The sequence below is a fragment of the Schistocerca piceifrons genome, chromosome 6, assembly GCF_021461385.2.
Source record: "Schistocerca piceifrons isolate TAMUIC-IGC-003096 chromosome 6, iqSchPice1.1, whole genome shotgun sequence".
Lineage (NCBI taxonomy): Eukaryota > Metazoa > Arthropoda > Insecta > Orthoptera > Acrididae > Schistocerca > Schistocerca piceifrons.
This window is the reverse complement of record NC_060143.1, coordinates 386,279,888-386,303,645: the sequence shown is the minus strand read 5'-3', so window position 1 is coordinate 386,303,645 and position 23,758 is coordinate 386,279,888. Positions and strand designations below refer to the sequence as shown.

General features: G+C 42.5%; 1 non-coding gene across 1 annotated transcript; it reads left to right on the top strand.

Annotated features, from left to right (window-relative positions):
• The first annotated feature begins 22,036 nt into the window (after nucleotides 1-22,036).
• On the top strand, nucleotides 22,037-22,111 carry Trnas-cga. The gene has a single exon. It is a non-coding gene; the product is annotated as a tRNA-Ser (tRNA).
• The last annotated feature ends 1,647 nt before the right edge of the window (nucleotides 22,112-23,758 follow it).

The following is a 23,758-nucleotide window of genomic DNA, read 5'->3' as shown; positions in this document are numbered from 1 at the left end:
AAGGAAGAAGGCGGTAGCTTGCATGCACGCACATTCATCGATCAGTTTCAAGTAGGCTTACCAAACCACTGGAGCGTAGCTCACAAACTTGACTTCTTTTTTGCACACATGTCAGGGACAGTAGCATAGGTGATGCAAAATATCGCGGCCACCTGTACATCTTACCTACAGTTCAGAACAGCATTTCTCGAAAGACATTGGTCCAATGAGGCGCAAAACAAAATTAAATACGAGCTACTTCAGATAAACCATATGAATACGCAGGAGAGAAAAGCGTGGTAAAATTCTTTGATACAATGGACAAAAAGAATCAATGCCTATAGTAACCATACAGTAATGGAGAACTGATACGTCTATGTAAAATGAAATTACCGGTAAAGTATCAACAGGTGACAGTAGGAAAAAATGAAAATACCAAAGAATTCAAAGAGGTTTTAAGGGAACTTGAATTTTTGTTTAAAGAAGATGAGGGGAAAAAAAAGAAAGTAAAGGGAACAGCAAAAGGTGAGGACTAGGAACGAATATTCCAACAGTAATAATCGTAATCCTAACACCAATAATTTCAGGCAATTTAACAGACAAGGACAGTGGGACAATGGAGACAATTGGCATAGAAATGATAACCAGAATAATTGGTACCGATATAGGAACGGTAATGGACACTCATACAGTGGCGGATATGGGTTTAGGAATCAAAATTCCAACGGTCAAGGGTACTTTAAAGAGGTCGCGATGTTAGAAACAGCAACTGGCGAGATCAGGGCGCGAATAATTACCGAGGAAATTATGCTCCACAGAGACAAGAACAACACAGCAAAGAGGAACGAGATGTAGAAGTTAGGCCACCGAATACTGCAAAACGTAAAGATTGACGTGAAAAATGCGGAAGAGGTTAGACAAACAAACGTCTACCCTATCTTATACTAACCACTAAATAAATGTTAAACTAAAATATCAAGAGAACAACATAATTAAAAGAAGAAAAAAAAGGGACACTAAACAGACTAACAAGTTCTTGTAGTATCAAGTACACTACAACATACACACAAACAATGAATGGTACACAACAATTAAAAGAATGAAGAAGTGGTAGGACATAATTAAAATAAAGAAAAGAAATCATATATATACAATAATTTTTGCCACTGTTAGAAAATTCTTGCGTTATATAAAATCAGAGATTTTTTGTAAATAACAAATAAATGTAAGACAAAAATTGTAAATATTTCTCCGCGTCAGAGGGACATCGCCACCAACACCAATCACCAGCTCCCTTAACACTAGATGCTTCGAGACAGCGCCGGAGAGTCTACAGATATGTTGAGAAAGCACTTAGGGCAATAACAACAACACACTAACGCCACACTGGAAATGCAGGTTGCAACTAGGTTGGGCTTCAGGAGGACAACGCACAGCATGGACATTTCATATGTCACGACACTGCTACACAGGTTGGGGAGAATCATAATACGACGAGACGACAATGAAGGTACAAGAATTTACTTAGATATACAAACTCATCAAGTAACATTTGGAAAGGCAGTCAGATCCTATGGATCCTATATCACTCCTACACTAAAATTCACATATTCCTAGCCCAAGAAGAACAGAAGAATGCAAGAAAGAAGAGAAGAACAGAAGATGCAAGATGAAAAAGGGCAGAAGACAGCAAGATACCTTTCTCTCCTATCCTACAAAGCAAATTGCTACAAACATCTTTCCATGAACTTCGAGGCATGGCCACTACCACAACCATCTCTCCAAAAATAAACCTTGAATCGTCAAACAAATACAATCGAACGGCAAACAGAATATCAACTAGTACCAACCAACATTATCTAGAAATAGATTCAGAAAAATGAACAGTATTCTCCGTACCACATCATCAAATCGCCATACCGAACCAGGTGTGAAGTACCAAGACGTCACAGCACATTATTGGATTACGATCGTCGGTAGTCTTCTACAATCATTGAACTGCCATACTGCACCAGGTGTGACACTAAAGGAGTACAAGGGCATCACTGTATATTCAGTAAACCACAGTCATGAACAACCATTGGTGAGAACACCACTTCATGATGACAACATCAACAAATAAGACTTGGCATCGCATGCTAGTGCTTCTCACATGATTTGTGACACCCATATAAGTGAGTCTACGCCTTGCAGTACTTTAAAGGAGATCGTCAAGCACAGAAGCTGACAGAGCAGCACAAAACGAAAAGACTATTTCGAAAAATAAAAAAATTAATAAATTCTCTCTGTACTAAAACAAGTGTAGATTTATGAAAATTATATGTTGTTGTTGTTGTGGTCTTCAGTCCTGAGACTGGTTTGATGCAGCTCTCCATGCTACTCTATCCTGTGCAAGCTTTTTCATCTCCCAGTACCTACTGAATCTGCTTAGTGTCTTCATCTCTTGGTCTCCCTCTACGATTTTTACCCTCCACGCTGCCCTCCAATACTAAATTGGTGATCCCTTGATGCATCAGAACATGTCCTACCAACCGATCCCTTCCTCTGGTCAAGTTGTGCCACAAACTTCTCTTCTCTCCAATCCTATTCAATACTTCCTCATTAGTTATGTGATCTACCCATCTAATCTTCAGCATTCTTCTGTAGCACCACATTTCGAAAGCTTCTATTCTCTTCTTGTCCAAACTATTTATTGTCCATATTTCACTTCCATACATGGCTACACTCCATGCGAATACTTTCAGAAATGACTTCCTGACACTTAAATCAATACTGGATGTTAACAAATTTCTCTTCTTCAGAAACGCTTTCCTTGCCATTGCCAGCCTACATTTTATATCCTCTCTACTTCGACCATCATCAGTTATTTTGCTCCCCAAATAGCAAAACTCCTTTACTATTTTAAGTGCCTCATTTCCTAATCTAATTCCCTCAGCATCACCCGACTTAATTAGACTACATTCCATTATCCTTGTTTTGCTTATGCTGATGTTCATCTTATATCCTCCTTTCAAGACACTGTCCATTCCATTCAACTGCTCTTCCAAGTCCTTTGCTGTCTCTGACAGAATTACAATGGCATCGGCGAACCTCAAAGTTTTTATTTCTTCTCCATGAATTTTAATACCTACTCCGAATTTTTCTTTTGTTTCCTTTACTGCTTGCTCAATATACAGATTGAACAACATCGGGGAGAGGCTACAACCCTGTCTTACTCCCTTCCCAACCACTGCTTCCCTTTCATGTCCCTCGACTCTTATAACTGCCATCTGGTTTCTGTACAAATTGTAAATAGCCTTTCGCTCCCTATATTTTACCCCTGCCACCTTTAGAATTTGAAAGAGAGTATTCCAGTCAACATTGTCAAAAGCTTTCTCTAAGTCTACAAATGCTAGAAACGTAGGTTTGCCTTTCCTTAATCTTTCTTCTAAGATAAGTCGTAAGGTCAGTATTGCCTCACGTGTTCCAGTGGTTCTACAGAATCCAAACTGATCTTCCCCGAGGTTGGCTTCTACTAGCTTTTCCATTCGTCTGTAAAGAATTCACGTTAGTATTTTGCAGCTGTGACTTATTAAACTGATAGTTCTGTAATTTTCACATCTGTCAACACCTGCTTTCTTTGGGATTGGAATTATTGTATTCTTCTTGAAGTCTGAGGGTGTTTCGCCTGTTTCATACATCTTGCTCACCAGATGGTAGAGTTTTGTCAGGACTGGCTCTCCCAAGGCCGTGAGTAGTTCCAATGGAATGTTGTCTACTCCGGGGGCCTTGTTTCGAATCAGGTCTTTCAGTGCTCTGTCAAACTCTTCACGCAGTATCATATCTCCCATTTCATCTTCATCTACATCCTCTTCCATTTCCATAATATTGTCCTCAAGTACATCGCCCTTGTATAGACCCTCTACATACTCCTTCCACCTTTCTCCTTTCCCTTTTTTGCTTAGAACTGGGTTTCCATCTGAGCTCTTGATATTCATACAAGTCGTTCTCTTATCACCAAAGGTCTCTTCAAATTTCCTGTAGGCAGTATCTATCTTACCCCTAGTGAGATAGGCCTCTACATCCTTACATTTGTTCTCTAGCCATCCCTGTTTAGCCATTTTGCACTTCCTGTCGATCTCATTTTTGAGACGTTTGTATTCCTTTTTGCCTGCTTCATTTACCGCATTTTTATATTTTCTCCTTTCATCAATTAAATTCAATATTTCTTCCGTTACCCAAGTATTTCTACTAGCCCTCGTCTTTTTACCTACTTGATCCTCTGCTGCCTTCGCTACTTCATCCCTCAAAGCTACCCATTCTTCTTCTACTGTATTTCTTTCCCCCATTTCTGTCAATTGTTCCCTTATGCTCTCCCTGAACCTCTGGTTCTTTCAGTTTATCCGAGTCCCATTTCCTTAAATTCCCGCCTTTTGCAGTTTCTTCAGTTTTAATCTACAGGTCATAACCAATAGATTGTGGTCAGAGTCCACATCTGCCCCTGGAAATGTCTAACAATTTAAAACCTGGTTCCTAAATCTCTGTCTTACCATTATATAATCTATCTGATACCTTTTAGTATCTCCAGGATTCTTCCATGTATACAACCTTCTTTCATGATTCATAAACCAAGTGTTAGTTATGATTATGTTGTGCTCTGTGTAAAATTCTACCAGGCGGCTTCCTCTTTCATATCTTAGCTCCAATCCATATTCACCTACTATGTTTCCTTCTCTCCCTTTTCCTACACTCGAATTCGAGTCACCCATGACTATTAAATTTTCGTCTCCCATCACAATCTGAATAATTTCTTTTATTTCATCACACATTTCTTCAATTTCTTCGTCATCTGCAGAGCCAGTTGGCATATAAACTTGTACTGCTGTAGTAGATGTGGGCTTCGTATCTATCTTGGCCACAATAATGCGTTCACTATGCTGTTTGCAGTAGCTTACCCACATTCCTATTTTCCTATTCATTATTAAACCTACTCCTGCATTACCCTTATTTGATTTTGTGTTTATAACCCTGTAGTCACCTGACCAGAAGTCTTGTTCCTCCTGCCATCAAACTTCACTAATTCCCACTATATCTAACTTCAACCTATCCATTTCCCTTTTTAAATTTTCTAACCTACCTGCCCGATTAAGGGATCTGACATTCCACGCTCCGATCCATAGAACGCCAGTTTTCTTTCTCCTGGTAACAACATCCACTTGAGTAGTCCCCACCCGGAGATCCGAATGGGGGACTATTTTACCTCCGGAATATTTTACCCAAGAGGACGCCATCATCATTTAATCATACAGTAAAGCTGCATGCCCTCGGGAAAAGTTATGGCTGTAGTTTCCCCTTGCTTTCAGCCGTTCACAGTACCAGCACAGCAAGGCCGTTTTGGTTATTGTTACAAGGCCAGATCAGTCAATCATCCAGACTGTTGCCGTTGCAACTACTGAAAAGGCTGCTGCCCCTCTTCAGGAACCACACGTTTGTCTGGCCTCTCAACAGATACCCCTCCATTGTGGTTGCACCTACGGTACGACTATCTGTATCGCTGAGGCACGCAAGCCTCCCCACCAACGGCAAGGTCCATGGTTCATTGGGGGGGGGGGGAATTATATACATTTGTAATATATTTCTCTTCTCTTTCTTTGTAAAAGTAATTATTTTTATTATGTATTTAAAGTCCTTAATTTATAGATACCTTAAAACCTTTTGTAAAGAAACTTAGTTAGTATAGTTATATATCCACACAAACTCATTGAAAGTCTGTTTATTTCTTTGATATGTAAAATTGGAAAAGGATTTATGTAGGATTTTTCTTCTTTAAGTAACATTCAAAAGCACTTTTTGGGGTAATAATATTAATACCGAGGCTAAAAGCAAGAGGAAATGCTTCTTCATTGTTACACAAAAAACAGTGACATAAAGAAAACGATAATGCCTAAATAAATAAAACAAAGCAACACAACAGAGCTTTCTCGAACATTTAAGCAAAGCCTAACTGAAGAAACGAGATAAGCACACCAAGATAAAATACACTGTACACTTACAAGTTTAGAAAAATTAATATTGTAAAAACAATTTTTGAAAATGGAAAAGGAAAACAGAGGCACGTAATAGCAATGGCAAAGAACACTAATTTTGTAAAGTCCATTTCTGCCTAGCAACCAAACACAAATTGTATAACCAAAAAAATAGAAACAATAGCTATAAAGAAATCATTAGAAATTTTTTTTTTAAGAATGGCTGAGCAAAAAAATTTATTGGAAAATCTAAAAGAACTATTTTTGCCTCACTTTGTCAATATTTTCCTCGGCATTGATAAACCCCATACAAAAATTTTGTCAAAAGGAGGGAGGTAAGTAAGACATAGTGGTCTCCCGACCTTCACTGCTTACATATTCCGCTCTCTCAATCATATTCTGCACATCAAGATGCTTCATTCGCACCCAAACTCGATAAGATAAAATCAATGTTGTATGAATTCATGTAAATGATACGCAAATAACAAGTGCACACCAGGGTTGAGATACTCAAGGCTGCCGTACACACACACATTCAAGACAGGACGGTCACAAGAGCTTTTAGTTCGGGGGAGGCGGACCACACGCCTAGAGGCCGGTCCCTTCAGAGGACGATTCAGCCAATCTACGTTGGACGGTGACTGCCCATGGAGCAGACGGCGTTTCCCCGAGTGCAGGGAAATAACTGCGGCTTAACAGCAAATTCCGCTACATTGTGTGGGAGTGCCCAGCCTACGCATTCTTTACAAACATAGCACACAGTTTCAGAGGTTTTCACAGGCAGACAGCAAACGCCAAACGCCGATGCTAGACATCTCCGGATTGATCGCCTTAAACAATATGTCATTCTCCCGTTTTAGAAGAGCAATGGTGATTGGCAGACGATATTCCTGACGCCTTGAGCTGAAGGAGTAATGGAAGAGACCGAAAAATATACCTCTTCATGCCTGGCGTGGAGAGAGGCCGCTCTGTTGTCGCTCTTGGAGCGAGAACACGTAACGAGAGCGTGTGCGCTCGTACGTGTACTCAAAGAGCGAGGAACAAGTCTCTCCTCAGTACTTCACTGGGAGAGCACCTCTGTTGAGAGCGAATCGGAGTGCGACTCTACATCGAGTCCTTGTGATTGAGTGTTGTTCACTGTGTTGGCCACCACACTTATTGTGTGGTGTGAACGGACAGAGTTATAGTTAAACGCCTGCGAGTGAAATTTGGAGTGGCATCACGGTGGAGTGGTTATCTGAGCGGTGTACCACGCCAATAGTTAGACTAGGGGCGAAAAGGAGTCCTTGACTTCATCAAGGCGTAGGGAGAGTTTGCTTGGTAAAGGTCAATCCACATAGAACGAGAGTTACGTTATTTGTCAGCAGTGAGCGGCGCAGACAGCAGTCATCGCAGCTTACATTATTGTGCGCTACAGCTCTTCCTCCACAACAGTACACTTCTCTGCATTCCACACGCGACAGCCTCGACCGTACCTAGCAACAGTCTAACGGATAGTTATTCAAGTTGAGTAGGTGCGGCTCTCAGCCATTCTGCCAAGTCAATAACAATCTTAAACTTTGTATAGAAATTTCATTTGCGAATCCTATCCATAAGAGGTAACTTCACATTCCGAAAAGAACCTGGAAATAACTTGTTCAGTCCATAACTAAAAGTGCCATTGTGATTTCTCAGAATTTTTGCAAAATAAATGATAATTTTCGTTAGTTTCATGTTTTTCTTACACTAGCTAGGACTACTCTAGTACCCTAGTATCCCACTAGTTACGTAAGAAATTTTGTGAATTTTTGTGTCTTATCCTTACAGCAGACTACTCCAAAAGATATTTATTTGCTGAAAGTTTTTCAGGCATTTCTCTTTAGAACGTTAGGAGCGTCTGTCTGAATTCTGTAGTGGTGTGGGGGGTGAAAGTTGCATCTTTCAGGAGACACAGCGTAAAGGGTACATCTCAGATTAATCCTTTGCGCAGAATGACAGAATAGTACCCACTCACTCAGAACAGTTATGTCCGTCTCGCAGTACCACCGACGAAACAGGCGTTGGCGCGGGATATAAACACATCAAAAAAAGTTTTGCATCACCCCAGTTCCCAGAACTCCTGAAGACAGACGTGGACTGTGGATGTTGTATCACAGACACAGCCGCTCTGAATGTTGAGAGATGTCACTAAACCCACACAAATACGTAAACAACTATGCTTCAGGCGCGGGGGGTCCGACAGCCGATCAGTTCCAGTTATTCCACCAGGAAGGACGTACGCAGCTCATGGAGTCTGTAGTTCAACCATGCCTAGACGGTCAATACCGTTACTTTGTGTCAGGAAGGGCTTCCAACAAGGGAAGTGTCCTTGCGTCTCGGAGTGAGCCAAAGCGATGTTGTTCGGACATTGAGTAGGTACAGAGGGGCAGGGACTGTCGATGACTTGAGAGATGACTTCCGTGTCAATACAAGTGCCTGAGAGACGACTTCCTTAACAGGCTCCTGGGTACCTTTCCTTCTCAAATCAACGGAGTGCGTTATCATGCAGTAGCACACGTGATGTAGTTTTGTCGGTCGATTTTCTTACAATGCGAGCAAAAGCTGTGTCAATAAAAAAAAATGGTTCAAATGGCTCTGAGCACTATGGGACTTAACAGCTATGGTCATCAGTCCCCTAGAACTTAGAACTACTTAAACCTAACTAACCTAAGGACAGCACACAACACCCAGTCATCACGAGGCAGAGAAAATCCCTGACCCCGCCGGGAATAGCTGTGTCAATCGTTGGCTACAAATTCCATTTGTGATGGACATACTCTTGGGGAAGAAATGCTAGTGCAGAATACACTTTTGGAGCTATCAGATAAAAAATACTATGTTCATACTACTCTTTGTCGAGTTTACGCCTTTTGGTAGGGGCCAGCCTTTCATTTCTTCTTAGGATGTGAATGATAAAGTCATAATAGCTCGTAACCAGTAACAGTATTGCATAGGAATGCTCAATGAGCGACCTGATGACGTTCAAGCAAAACTACCATAATACACTCCGTTGATTTTCGTTGTTTCGAATTAGACCATGCAGTACTTCTGAACATTGTATGTTGAATGCAAATGTCGCGTGATGGTTAAATGGTAATCCATCATTTATATCAGTAGTCGAGACTTCCTTAATGTGGAAAATCACTCAAGTCACAACGATCTTTGTTGAAACAAGAATATCTTTTTCTTGCGTATTTTTTTCCAAAAGCACTCGCACCACACACAGTTCAAATCTTTCTAGCTGCCTCCTCTACATTCACCCCTCTGTTATACCAAAAGTAAATACTGTGTTGCAGATGTGACACCTTTTTCCACTTGAGATTCAGTTTTACAACGCTTAACGGTAGTTAATGATTTTCGAGCACACAAAATCCAATGCTTAACTGCAAGATGATAACTAGAACTTCAAATTCGAAATTGACAGTTGATACATACACTGACAGCGTCGCACCGCGTCCTCCCGTGCGGCGCCCGATTTCAGGCAGCGGGTGGCTTCTGGCTGGTGGCCGGTAGCCGCTGCAGTGAGAGGAAACGCTCGAGCGTAAGCTGCTCTGATCATGACACAGCCATGAGCTGACCTACGAAATTGTTTCTGAACGTATTTTTTATTACTAGTGGGTAGACTGTGAAGCGAATTATCTTCGATGTTCTGTAATTGTCATAACTTTAGAGGAGGGCTAAAATGTGGTAAAAAAAGAAGTACGGTTGAACACGAATATGCGACTATACTTCTAGAATTCACGGCGATTACCACTTTTTTTTCATAAGGAACCGCCGTAGGAGCAGAACGACGGGTAGGGCAGGGGTTGACACCCGGCGCCTTCCCATCCCGTCGCCATAGCCACGCAACGTGTTCTAGAATCGAAGGATCAGGGAGTGGATTAGCGGGTTTTTCTGTGTTATTGCATTTATTTATTTAATGAATTTGTATTTGTATTTTATTCTATTTTATTTTATTGTATTTATTTAGTTAATTTTGTTGTGCTAAAAAAGTGATCCTACAACTGCCGTACCCGAGAGTCCGAGTCGTCTTCTCGTCTGTTGGGAGGGGTTCCCCCCTATTCCGTCCGTAGTATATCAATACGCTCCAGGATTCTTCTTCACGATACGGGCACCTTGTCAAAGGGCACCGCCGTTTCGTCGGAAAGCTCTCCACGACATCCATGTACTTTGTCTCCTTTACGTTGATGACCACCCAGTACTAGCGTAGCCACCGAAGCGCCATATACATTAGATCCTCTGATCTGGCCAGACACACCGCGTCATCGACGAATGCATGCATTCCAAAGCTACGAGTAGGAAGCCGTGGTCGAAACAGTCGAAAGCGTGGTCAAAATCGACGGCTACAACGGAGCCTCGTATTTTGCAGGCCGCCGTCAAAGCAATTACGTCGTGGTATGCTCCTAACGCTGTATGAATGTTGCTGACACCACCTAAACATGTCTGATTGGTGTGGATGGCTTTCCCGATAGCGGTGTGGAGGTGCGCGCGGAGGATACGGGCGAAGATCTTGTAGTCGTTGTTGAGGAGTGTGAGTGGGTGAAAGTCCTGCCACCTACAACCACCATCCGGTTTCGGTACTGGGATCAAGATGTCGTCTGTGAATTCCGTGGGAACAGTGAAATGGAGGTGGACCAGTTCTTGAAACATTTGGAGCCGCTTGTCGCCCATAAGGTCATAAAAAGTGCGGTAGAATTCCAGGAGAAAACCGTCCGGGCCTGGCGATTTGTTTGGTGCCCCACGTGCCATGGCCAATGTCAGCTGGTCGGATATGATGGGCAACAGCAGAGTATCATCGGGTGCCACGTCCCTAGGGGCGGGAAAATCGTGTAGCAGCCCGCCATAATCATGTATGTTTCTCCGATCTTTCATGTACAAGCTCCATAGTGTGGGACGAACGTGTGAGCTATATCCGTTTGCGGGAGCTATATCCGCCTCTGTGTTTATTGCCGTAATGAAGTGACGTTTGCGGTGACGAGCACAATGTCATAGACTGATACCGTTTCGTTTGGTGTGCAGTCTTGCACACACGCACGGATGCGAAGTAGATGAGCTTTGATGCGTTATACGGACATCTGACGTTCGGGAAACGGTGGTTGCATCGCCAGCTCACGTAAAGCTGTATAGTAAAATTCAAATGTTGTCCTTTGCCAGTTCGGTCTGTCACACCTGTAGGCCATCAGGGTCTTTCGGAATGCAGGTTTGACGCATTCCAGCCACCGTAGCAACGTGGAAGCGTACATGGGTAGGCGCCTGAAACAACGATGTCACGGCCAGTGTTCTGCATATGGGTCACTGTGCAGAGACCACGCGAGACGAATGCCTGGTCCAAACGACAGGCAGAGTGGCTAGTAAAGTGCATATATCCGCGCTGGTTCCCATGATGTAAGAGCCGTGTGTCGTGGAGCGCGAGGTTTCGTGGAGTGCGAGGTAACGCCCCGGTGTTTGTAGAGCTGGGTATGAGACGTAATGCGGTATCTGGTCCTTAGGCCACAGAACACTGTTAAAACAGCTACCCACTATGTAATGGTCCATATTTCCTTGCAAAAGTCGGGCGACCTCTTCCGAATAGAAGACGTGCCTGTCACCACGGAGTGAAGTACCGGAGGGCTCATAGACGGTAACGAGACGGACTGCACCAAGTGTGAGAGCTATGCCTCGCACGTTCGGCAAGTATGTCGCATCCTTCATTTCCATACCATCTCGGAGAAGGATAGCCATTCCTCCTGCGCCGTCACCACATGGTACGCTGTAGTTGGTGTAGCCATAAATGTCTAAATGCAGCCCGGGACGGACCTCCTGTAGAAGGGCAATGTCCAAGTATGCCCCTCTGATCATGTCATGCAACATACAGGTCTTAACAGTGGAGTGGACACCATTGAAATTGACTTTCCCAAACGGTATGACTAAGACATATTAAGTGCTCCGCCCAATCACCAAGAGAGGATTAGGACGTCAGTGGTGTTTGGCTACTTTCACAGGAGCCATCATTTTGGGAGTCAATCCGATGCACCTCGTTTTCAGGGCCACCAGATGTAGGAGAGTGTACCACATCAACAGGCGCTTTCTGGTAAATGAGACCGCTGGAATCCATTGCAACTGCAGATGCGGCAACGGAGTCGACGTCTTCCGTCTCTTCTTGTGTCGCTTGCGTGATTTTTGCTTGCGGGTCCGAGACTCGACATCCACTGGATGGCAGGGCTCGACACAGTCTTGATCATCAGGAATCACTGTGTCCGATGGCGACAGTGATGGCGGCTGGGTGCCCGCGACGCCATGAAGGACAGAGACTGCGGGAACCTCTGCACTGTTTGGCTGTGGTGGAGTCGTTGTCGTCATCATCGTCGTCGGTGCCGACTCTCCAACGGAACTTGCAGTGGCTTGAGGTGGTATCAAGTTTTGATCATTCATAACATCATGAGGTGCCGCCTCCATCGTGGATTGTTGGGAAAGTTCATTGCGGGGCACCTGAACGAGGAGGCGCTGCAGCACTCAGTTCTAACATGGCCCTCCTGGCCACAGCCCGAGCAGGTCCTCTGTTGGCCATCATATATGACAATTGCTCGGCAGCCGCCAACCGAAACATATCATGGAACGTGCTTCTAAAGTTTTATGCAAACTTGGCGTACCCCGTTAAGGACAGGGTACGTTTCGAATGTATTCCATTTCTCCTCTGTGTGGTTCGAAATTGTGCCGTATGGACACAGCGCGTCTGCGACAAGGCTGGCGGCAACTTCGAACGGTAGTTCAAAGATGCGCACAGTACACACTCAACTGCTACCAAACTCACATTACCGTCAGCGTGGCAGAAGCAGAGGCCGTTTGTAGATAGTTGGACGAGTCTATCGCGGACCGCTTCGTCAATCAGTTTGAGGTACACTGTGCTGGATACAATAGGCAAATAGATGCCTATCAGTTCCGGCGGTTCTATGTGCATTACGTCTCGAAGAGAGCTTTCATGGGCCTTCGGTCTCGTGTCGATGCGTTGAACGTCAGTTTGACTGTAGCTTGTCGATATGATATAGCCAAGGCGGGTCGGTACCGGTACTTAAAGTCAATACAACGATGCATGACCGAGCGCTAGCGGCTAAATAACAACGCCTGCGGAGCGCTGCTCGGCACGCCGAGCCCATCCGCGCGGTATCACGTCTGAAAGCCGACTGTCACTAGACCACAGGCTCCCACAGCACAACAACCTCTCGCTAGTAGACAACACTTCCGCATCTTACAGTGTTGCCAGATTGTGTAGATGGCCGGACTTGCGATCTTGAGGGCGGTCGGTTTTATTGGTCGCTTTAAGTGAAGAACTCGGACTTAGTCTCTGTGGCGGCGGGTTGGTGATCAGTTTTCATGTCGAAGGCTATACAATCTCAGAAACTTCTTCCTCAAATTAAGATATATGTTTGATCTGAAACTTCCTGGCAGATTGAAATTGTGTACCAGACCGAGACTCGAACCCGGGACTTAGCCTTTCGTGGGCAAGTGCTCTACCATCTGAGTTACCCAAGCAAGACTCGCGACCCGTACTCACAGCCTCATTTTCGTCAGTCCCTAGTCTCCTTCCTTCCAAAATTCGCAGAAGCTCTCTTGAGAACCTTGCAGAACTGCAACAGATCCAACAGACCATCAATTTTTTTTCCATTCTTTTGTGTATTCTTCTTAGCAGCAACTTGGATGGATACAGTGTGACGCTCATTGTGCTGTAATTATCGAGCTTGTCAGCTCTTGCAATCTTCGGAATTTTGAGGATGATGTTTTTCAGAAAGTCAGATGGTATATCGCCAGACTCACACATTCTACACACCAACGCAAATAGTCGTTTCGTTGACACATTCTATACTTCATTTATCCTATTGTAGTCTTGTTATTATCAATATGGGCATCTTATGACTGTGATTTTTAATTTTTTATGAGTCTAGTATCTAGCACATACAGAAGATGCTTATAAATGCAGGCATCCCCTGTCCAAGATGGAGACTGTTAATGAACGTTCGGGTAAAACTACAGCAGGTCGTGCACAGTTTGACTGCTATTATTAGCTGTGCATGTTAGGGGCGAGCGTCATCAGATGTGTGTAAATAATGCTGTATCAGTTTCAGTATTATTAAGTGCTAAAAGAATTTACACCAGTCTTCAAAAACGTTTTGTACATTTTCATATATACATACGTACGTGTTTGAAGACTGGTGTACATACTTGCTTGAGGGTGTTAGTATTTCTATCGATGACTGATGACTATGTAATGAACAATGTTGCATCAGTATGTACATCAGTATGTACATTTTTGGTTTGGTTATTATCTCTTAGTACGCTTGGGGCAAACAAGGAATTAATTTTTATTTTCAGCTGGTCAGCAGGTCAGGTATTGAAGTGTGGAACCAAGGCCGCAAATCAGAAAGTTAGTACTCATAGGTGTATTCCACTTAGTGGCAGAGTTACCACTGTGCAGAAAACATCAGATACTAAATTATGAGATATATTTGCTTGACGACTTTTAGATGAAGAGAAAAAATAACTAACACACTGAATTAAATATATATTCAAAAAAATGTTCAAATGTGTGTGAAATCTTATGGGACTTAACTGCTATAAGGTCATCAGTCCCTAAGCTTACACACTACTTAACCTAAATTATCCTAACGACAAACAGACCCACACCCATGCCCGATGGAGGACTCGAACCTCCGCTGGGACTAGCCGCTCAGAAATACTAAAGTACCAATTGTCATAATTTCTGTAGCTATACTCCTAACACTCTGTATACATATACACATTCTGATATACAGGGTGTCCCATTTACCTTGACCACCCTAAATAACTGTTTGTCCAGATGCAATTTACAACATGTTTCAAGCCAATGCTCTCTAGCCGTCAGGGGGACATTAATCAGCGTAATTGCCTTTGTTGTTGCTTTGTTTTTTTTACAAAGATATGAACAGCCGTATGACTTTTTTAAATCGCACCCGGTATTTATTATTTGGTAATTCATTTCCTCTCCTAAAGACCTATAAAAAAAATGTATTCGCCGGTTCGAATCCTGCCTCGGGCATGGGTGTGTGTGATGTCCTTAGGTTAGTTAGGTTTAAGTAGTTCTAAGTTCCGCAACTGCTACGGTCGCAGGTTCGAATCCTGCCTCGGGCATGGATGTGTGTTATGTCCTTAGGTTAGTTAGGTTTAAGTAGTTCTAAGTTCTAGGGGACTGATGACCGCAGCTGTTAAGTCCCATAGTGCTCAGAGCCATTTGAACCATTTTGAGTTCTAAGTTCTAGGGGACTTATGACCTAAGATGTTGAGTCCCATAGTGCTCAGAGCCATTTGAACCATTTTTTTGAAAAATGTATTATAGTGTACCATTCACTGAAACACAACGTTATTAATTACATAACACAACATTGATTTTCAGTCCACATGCTGGAGTTGTCAGAAAACAAATGAAAACCAAGTAAAAACCTAACACAAAATTGACTTTCACTCTCTTGTACCATTGCCCAGGAGCAGAACATTCAAAGGTGCTCATGGTGGTGACCCTGGACACCGAGACACTGGTGCACTAGTTGAATGGTAGAATAATTTACTGCTTCCAGTGTCGCCTGCTGAAGAGAATTACAAGCAAACGCGATACGTTCCTGCATGTCCTCTGGAGTTGTTGGAATATTGCGATAGACAACGTCTTTCATACAACCCCAAAGAAAAATGTCCAGAGGATTTAAATCAGGAGACATAGCAGGCCAAGTAACTGTTCCTCCTCGACCAATCCTTCTGTTAGGATACCTTCGGTTCAGAACACGACGTGCACTCAAGGCATTCTGTGCTGGACATCCATCGTGTTGATACCACATAAGCATTATGGTTCTTAGCGGCACTTCATCCAGAAGAGGAGGAAGCATTCGTCTGAGGAAGTTGGCATACGTTGGCCGTTTAGACTACCATTGATGAAATAAGGGTCGAGAATTGTAGTGCCAAACATCCCACACCAGACGTTAATCCTCCATTGACGCTGATGTTCCACCTGTCTGAGCCATCGTGGTTTGTCGCTGGAACAGTAATGCATGTTCCTTGTATTTACCTGTCCTTTGTTTGAGAAGGAACATTCATCGGTAAATAGAACGTTGGAGAAGAAGTATGGGATGGCGAGGATTTGTTGTTGTCTCCACTGACAGAACTGGAAGTCATTCTCATGCAATTCTTGATGTAGGTGTACATGGTAAGGATGGAACCTGTGACGTGTAAGAATACGATGTGCACTGGTTTTAGGAATGCCGATCTCGTGTTAAAGCTGTCGTGTGTTTACATGTGGATTCATAGCAACGGAAGCGAGAACTTAACTTCGGCAGCTTCGTCTGTGCGAGTACTACAACGACTGTGTTGTCGTGGGTTGAAACTTCCCGTTTCCTGAAGCGTCGCAACATGACGAGAAAACATCCATCGGAAAGGTGAGTTCTTGTCAGGATATCGCTCTCTGTACGCTGCCTTCGTAGCATTTTGTCTATCTCCAACAAGAACAACAATAAAAGAAGCGTTACGTCGATGCAGTTTATAGGAAGTAAAATTACGAGCGTTTGTTCATTAGAAGACACATGTTTGAAAGTAGCGAAGACGAAAAAATGTTCACAGCTCTTAACGTCTTAACGTATGCATTTTATAACACATGTTTACTGGACGTTTTTTTCTTGTTGTGGTCCATACTATCAGTTCCCAAAACGTGGAAAGCAAAGAGCTTGCAATAGAAGAGATTTGTTTCACAGAATCGAAGATGAAAAATTGCTCGTAGCTCTTAAGGTATGCATTTTCGACCCTATGTTTACTGAGACTTTTTTGCTTCTAGTATCGTGTGCTTTCAACTGTATGCGTTTGCGCCATTAATTATGATACAATATAAACGTATAAGTAGAATCTTCACGACTAAATCATTCTAATGCCCAATGGTTAGGTATATGGCAGTAATCTCGCTAGTTCTTGATTATACTTACAAACTCTTGTACTCATTCTCCTTTCTGTGCTGGTACAGTTCACTTGTTCCCCTACAATAAACTCAAGTGGCGAGTTTTTAGTAAAACGAGCATCGGCGGAGACTTGCGAGTCATGTCTCGGAGCACGGCGAGTTCGGAAATGACATCACAGGACCCGCTGGCGAGTTTCAAAAGAGCATACGGAGCTTATTTGTAATCTCTAGCAGAGAGGCCACTTCGTCGAAATATGCAGGTAAACTCCCCGCGCGTATCAAAACTTTCGCATAACTGTCCCACTGATTTATGCCATGCCTATCTTTTTGCGTTTTCATCATTGTTGCTTGTGCATTGAAATGCTTTAAGAATATTGTCGGCTATTACCAGTAGTCCTGTGTTTATTATTTTTTTCAGGGACAGCTGAAGTAATATATTGTGCTGTGCTTTCTCGTAGCTATTGAAACGACTTACGGTCATAATGTTGTTCATAATTGTTGCAAATGAGATGAAACAAATAGCCTTTTATCCAGAGTTCTTTTACTTGTATTAATGTGCCCACTTACTGCAGCAGAGGAATCATTTTGTAACCATGTTTCTTTCAAATATTTAAACTAGGCATACCGTGACAATGGGTGCCATGAGTAATTAATTGGTAACAGTCTGAGACCGATGGATGGATAGATCCACAGCAGCAAGCGGTGCTTTTAACTACCTAAAGTGTTGCCATGAGGACACTGATTGTAAATTGTCATTATCTGTTTTGTTAAATACACGATCAAATTGCCCTCTAACTTTGGTTGTTTTATCTGAGTACTAAGCGTAAGATCTTGTATTACTGATTTACGACTATAACTTCAAGTGATGATGTGATCCTACAAAAATTGTAAAAGCCCTGCATAGAAGAATACTATAGAAAGAGGATACGGGCTGTTGTATAGCATTCACGTTGCGTGACGTGCAAATCTTCTGTGTGTTTCAGTGACTGGGAAATAATTACGGTTACTCATACAAACACCTCCAGCAGAAATCATTTCCGCAAGCTAACTCTTGTAAAATCTCTTTATTAAGCATCTAAGTGAATTCGGTGCCTAACGTTACTGAAAACGTTTTACTCTAGAAATAAACGCCTACAGATATCAAAATCGATATAACGGAGAGTAGTAGTTTTGCGGCAAATATGAGTCGTCTTGCGTCACTAAGGCAGTAGTGTCTGAGCAGTGGAAAATGCTTCGTCAGGCTTTGATGCGCTCGGTCCCTGCAGGTCACCCTAGAACCAAATACGAATAGTAATCTAGTGGCTTCGTTTATAGTGCTTTGTTGAGGGGGGGGGGGGGGGGTAGGGGGGGGGGGTGGTTTCAGTGTGAAGTGTTACAGAACTGATTGCATTTAACAAATACCGGCGACGGCGGTTAAAGTGCAGACAATTTTGTTGCATTTGTGATCCTCGCCATTAAACAACTACCAAGTGTGGTCGTGAATTTCGAAAACGTCTCGTAAGTTGTGTGAAGTTACGTCATCCTTCGGTAATATGACGACTCATCATAAAGTAGTGGCCGATCTGCCGCGAAATGGAAACCGCAGTGAAAATCAGAAATGTTTTATTTGCAGTACATTTCTACACCTTCTAGTCATTTCTCTACATAACCGCTGGTCCAACTTGGACTTTTGTCGTTTCGTTGTACCAACTTTCCAACACCCTCCTCATAAAACGCAGCCGCCTCCGCTTTCTGCCAATTCCACTGTTCGACATGGGTTCTATTTCTGATATTAAAGTATGTGCTTCTAGACCATTTTACCGTGGGAAATTCAAATATGTAAACAAAATATCGTTGTCAGGAATACTTTTTATGTAATATGTATATATATATATATATATATATATATATATATATATATATATATATATATATATATATATATATATATATATATGTATATTCACAATTCATGGCAAACGCAGAAACGTTGTAGAGAAATACGGATATGTTGCCGCATCCAGTAGTGATAGAACGTGATAATTTCTTGTGCAACAGCAGGTGGGAAGAATCAGATATCATTAGGTTACCCCCCGCCACACCTATGTCATTAAGACCACCTTAAACATCTCATTAACTCGAACGGTGACAGCCGGTCGCTGCCTCGGCAGTAAAGCTTCACGCCTCCTAGGGGCAGCTGCATCGAGTTTACAACAGTGGTGTTAGCCGCAATTTGTGTCAGTCTTAACGAGTGGGTGTTTTGGCTGCCAAGTAACTGTCTGTCATATTTCCGAGCACGGTTGAATTTTTTAGTTCCTGTGTGTAAACTGATTGAGCCTGGTGCTGAAGGTAAAACGACTCCTTGTTTTTACACATCAGCGTTCCTCTAGTTCCTACTATTAATTTAATACAGGTATATCACCAAAGTGGTATTTTTAAATTTGCAGAAATGCCACGTCGCCGTGGATGTCGATATAAGCCGGACAACGTCTGCTACATCTGTGGGAAGTTCACTTTTGCCAGAAATAGGAAGAAAATTTCTTCAGTCCTAAAGAAAGCATACAAACATTACTTTGGAGTAGAGGTAGGACACCAAGATAAAGAATGGGCACCACATTTCTGTTGTGCTACATGTTACTGCAAACTAATTCAATGGTGGAAAGGTAAAGAGAATGTGGCGTTGTTTGCTGTTCCCATGGTGTGGAGGGAGCCTAAGGACCATGTTACTGATTGTTATTTCTGTCTAACAAAAATTCAGGGTTTTACGATTGTTATTTCTGTCTAACAAAAATTCAGGGTTTTATAAACAAAAAGTCAAAGAGGCACATTGTTTACCCAGATCTGCCTTCAGCGGGAATGCCAGTGCAGCATTCCGACAATCTTCCAGTACCTTCAAGAGCTCGAGGTCAAATTCCGGGTGACAGTGAAATAAGTAGTACTGAAGAAATTCATTAACATACAATGAACACAAATGGAAAATATGTACAGATTTCAAGGTAATTGCTATGGTACTGGGAATGCAACAAGGCTACACAAAGTATTCCTGTTTCCTTTGCGAGTGGGATAGTCGAGACCGAAATTCTCACTACGTGAAAAAGGAATGGCCTAGGCGAAGATGGAAAGTTGGCGAAAAGAATGTACAACGTGAAAGTCTGGTAGCTCCTGAATATATACTACTTCCACCGCTTCACATCAAACTTGGCCTGATGAAACAATTCGTGAAGGCCATGGATCCAACAGGCTGTCGGTTTGCATATCTAGCTACCAAATTCCCCCGTCTTTCAGCTGCAAAAATAAAGGAAGGTGTATTTGTGGGCCCACAAATCAGGGAGCTGCAGAAAGATGCAAATTTTGAAACATGTTTAACTGATAAAGAAAAAACCGCATGGGACTGTTTCAAGATGGTGTCGGAAAACTTCCTCAGAAGAAGAAGAGCTACTAACTACAAAGCAATGGTGAAGGATATGATCAAAGCATATCAGGATTTGGGGTGCAATATGTCTTTGAAGGTACATATGATGGACTCTCATTTGGACTACTTCACAGAGAGTTGTAGTGACGTATCGGATGAATATGGGGAAAGATTCCATAAAGACATTTCTACCATAGAAAGGCGCTATGAAGGGAAGTGGGTACCTTCTATGTTAGCAGATTATTGCTGGAATATCATTCGAGAGAAGAAAGATTCACAATACAAGATGAAAAAGTGATGTGCATTACAAGGCAGTGGCTCATTGATTGACAATTTTCTGTAATTTCTGATGTCAAATAAATGCATCAAAGTGTATACACAAAGGTTACTGTGTTATATGTTAGATCCCACCCTCCATTAATGTGATGAACTTATAACATCATAAAGATGTGCATTTGTTTGTCGAATTTCACCTCACGTTTGCTGCACTATATCTGAAACTGAAAAGAGAAATAAAATTGCGATTACTCATAAACTATCCCTGACAGAAAAAAACCAAAAACAGTTTTCAATTCAGCACTCAAAATACAACTAGGATCACAATATTTTTTATCAGAAATAGAAGAAAAGGTTTTTTTTGTAGAATAGTGTTCTCTGCGCTGGTCAGCATTTCGCTTCTGTGCCAAAGCGTTGCCGTCATAGCCATCGGTTTATGTGAGCAGAGATGAACATCAGAGGGAGCTAAGTCCGGGCTGTGTCGTGGGTGATCGAACACTTCCCATCAACAATGCCGCATGGGTGTCTTCATTACCCTACAGTGTGCGGACGAGAGTTGTCACGTAGAAGGAAATGCATGACAGGTATGTTACGTGGGCTTAAATGAAATCAGGCGTAACCTCGCAGTGAATACCCAAACACGGCGGAAGACACTATTGATCAAGGCATCCCTACGTACTCACTGTGTACTCAGAACTGCAACGAGCGACGTGACACGATCGGCAGGCATACAAAACACACTGTCAAAAACATCTGTGCAAAGCTTCATCGGACTGTCCCTGTCTTGTCCATTTCGACATGTATCGAAACTTCCTTTCTGAACATCTCCCGTAAATGTCTGACCTAATTTTTGTGCATCATATCCATCTCCTACGGCATCAGGACAGTGTTCCTTAGGTAATAAATCACTTATGAAAAAACAGTGGGAAGGTACGGATGATACGGTGTTTTTAAGGCAAACACTAAAAGTTGGATATCAACCAGCTCACCAGAGGGTCTTTTTTGGTTTAGTCGTCTTTATTAAATGAGAACTGATATTTTCCCCTTGGTCAATATTATACTTGTGCTAAATAACTCTTGGTAGGAAACTTCCTGCAAGATTAAAACTGTGTGCTAAGCCGAGAGTCGAACTCAGGACCTTTGCCTTTCTCGGGCAAGTGCTCTACTACCTGAGCTATCCAAACACGACTCGCGGCCCGTCCTCACAGATTTACTTCTGCCAATTCCCCGTCTCCCACCTTCCAAACTTTACAGAAGCTTTCCTGCGAACCTTGCAGAAGTAGCATTCCTGAAAGGAAGGATATTTCGGAGACATGGCTTAGCCACAGCCTGGGGGATGTTTCCAGAATGAGATTTCTGTAAAGTTTTGAAGGTAGGAGACGAGGTACTGGCAGAAGTACATCTGTGAGAAGGCGCCGTGAGTCGTGCTTGGGTAGCTCAGTTGGTAGAGCAGTTGCACGCGAAATGCAAAGGTCCCGAGTTCGAGTCTCGGCCTGGCACACAATTTTAATCTGCCAGGAAGTTTCATATCAGTGCATACTCCGCTGCAGAGTGAAAATCTCATTCTGGAAACTCTTGGTAGCGTTACCAGCGGTGCGTCAGATAAGTAGAATGATGGCGTTGTCAGCAATGGACATACCTCCTAGCTCGTGTATTACCTTAAGAATCAAGGGATACTTCTGAAAGTTCTGATGGACCCCTTCTCCGGGCAATATGCCGTTCAATTCCTAATCGTAACTCTGTTGAATGGGCATTACAAAGCTTTATCCAAAGACTAATAGTCATTTAGCCGTAGTATTTAATAACACCACGTATGAAAGCCGATGATGACTGTATATTCGATGGCACAAATAACTGGAAAAGAGAGTTCAGCGAACCTACATTTGTAGACTACATAGAATATACTGAAGCTGATCTGTTCGCATAGGTTATAGTGCAGCGCATTAGCTTGTGAGAAACGGCCGTCAGTCATGCCTGTATCGAATCCGACCAGCAGGTTAACGTCTGTTTGTCTGTACTTAGACCAGTTGAGTGTAGTTTAAGATTGTTTTCCGCACTCGTTTAGGCAACTACTGTCTCATAAAACATAGTACATAAACAGTTGGAGTACGACAACACGCAGAACAAAGTTTAATCTGTTGTCATTCTGGTGGCGCACTTAACTTCGACCCTTAGGTTAACCAGTGGTAATATAAATATACACTACATAACACGATGAAACTGCGGATTTCATAAGAATAAACACTAACAAAGAGAGAGAGAGAAAATATGTTAAATCTACTAACAGAGTGGTTTCACGTAAACTATGGGAAATTACGGGAGAGAAACGAGTCTCAGGCCCTCTGACAATTGCCTTTATCAAGAAACAAACACTGAATGTGTGTGAGGAATAAAGCGAGACGATACTGGTAAAGGTGAAAAATTTTGGGTCCTGATCTACAATAAAGAGCGACCTAAACTGAGCCTACTCTTAGCATACGACCAAGTAGTCTTAACAGAATTATAGCGTTATCTACTCAAGTCGATTTGTGAAAAGCACTTCATAAAGAAAAGATATAATTTTGAAATAGTTGTGCTTAAACCTAAAATGCTATAACGGGAAACATTTGATCAATTCTCAGTTGGAGCCAAATATGTTTAACGGCTAAAGTTATTGATAGTTTGAGACAATCCTAGACTTATTGACTCCACAATTAAATCATTCTGTAGCTTATGTAGAAGAGGCGACTAAAAAGTTTCCGTTTGAAGGCCATACACTACATAATCGATATGCCAGTCGGGAAAAATCGCTGTGGACAGTGACGTAATCATCTCACCGACATGCTAGGTAAAAGATACTCTTTTGGTAAAACACTGTCTCCTGCTGCATGAAGGAGTGCGTAACTGCCTGTTACACTTTCTCGTCCGACAGGAATCGTCGACCCTTCAACACATTTTTTAAAGATCGAAGGTTGATAATCGCATTGAGGAGATAGGGACTATAGGGAAAAGGGGGGGAGGGGGACAGCTCGATTGTCTCCCAGCTAAGATAGCGTAACTTTTGGGTTAAATTTGCGATGTGGGGAGTGTGCGTTACCGTGAAGCATCACAGAACTTGGTGCACAATTTGACAACTGTGGTTTCCGACAGACATATTGCCCCACACAT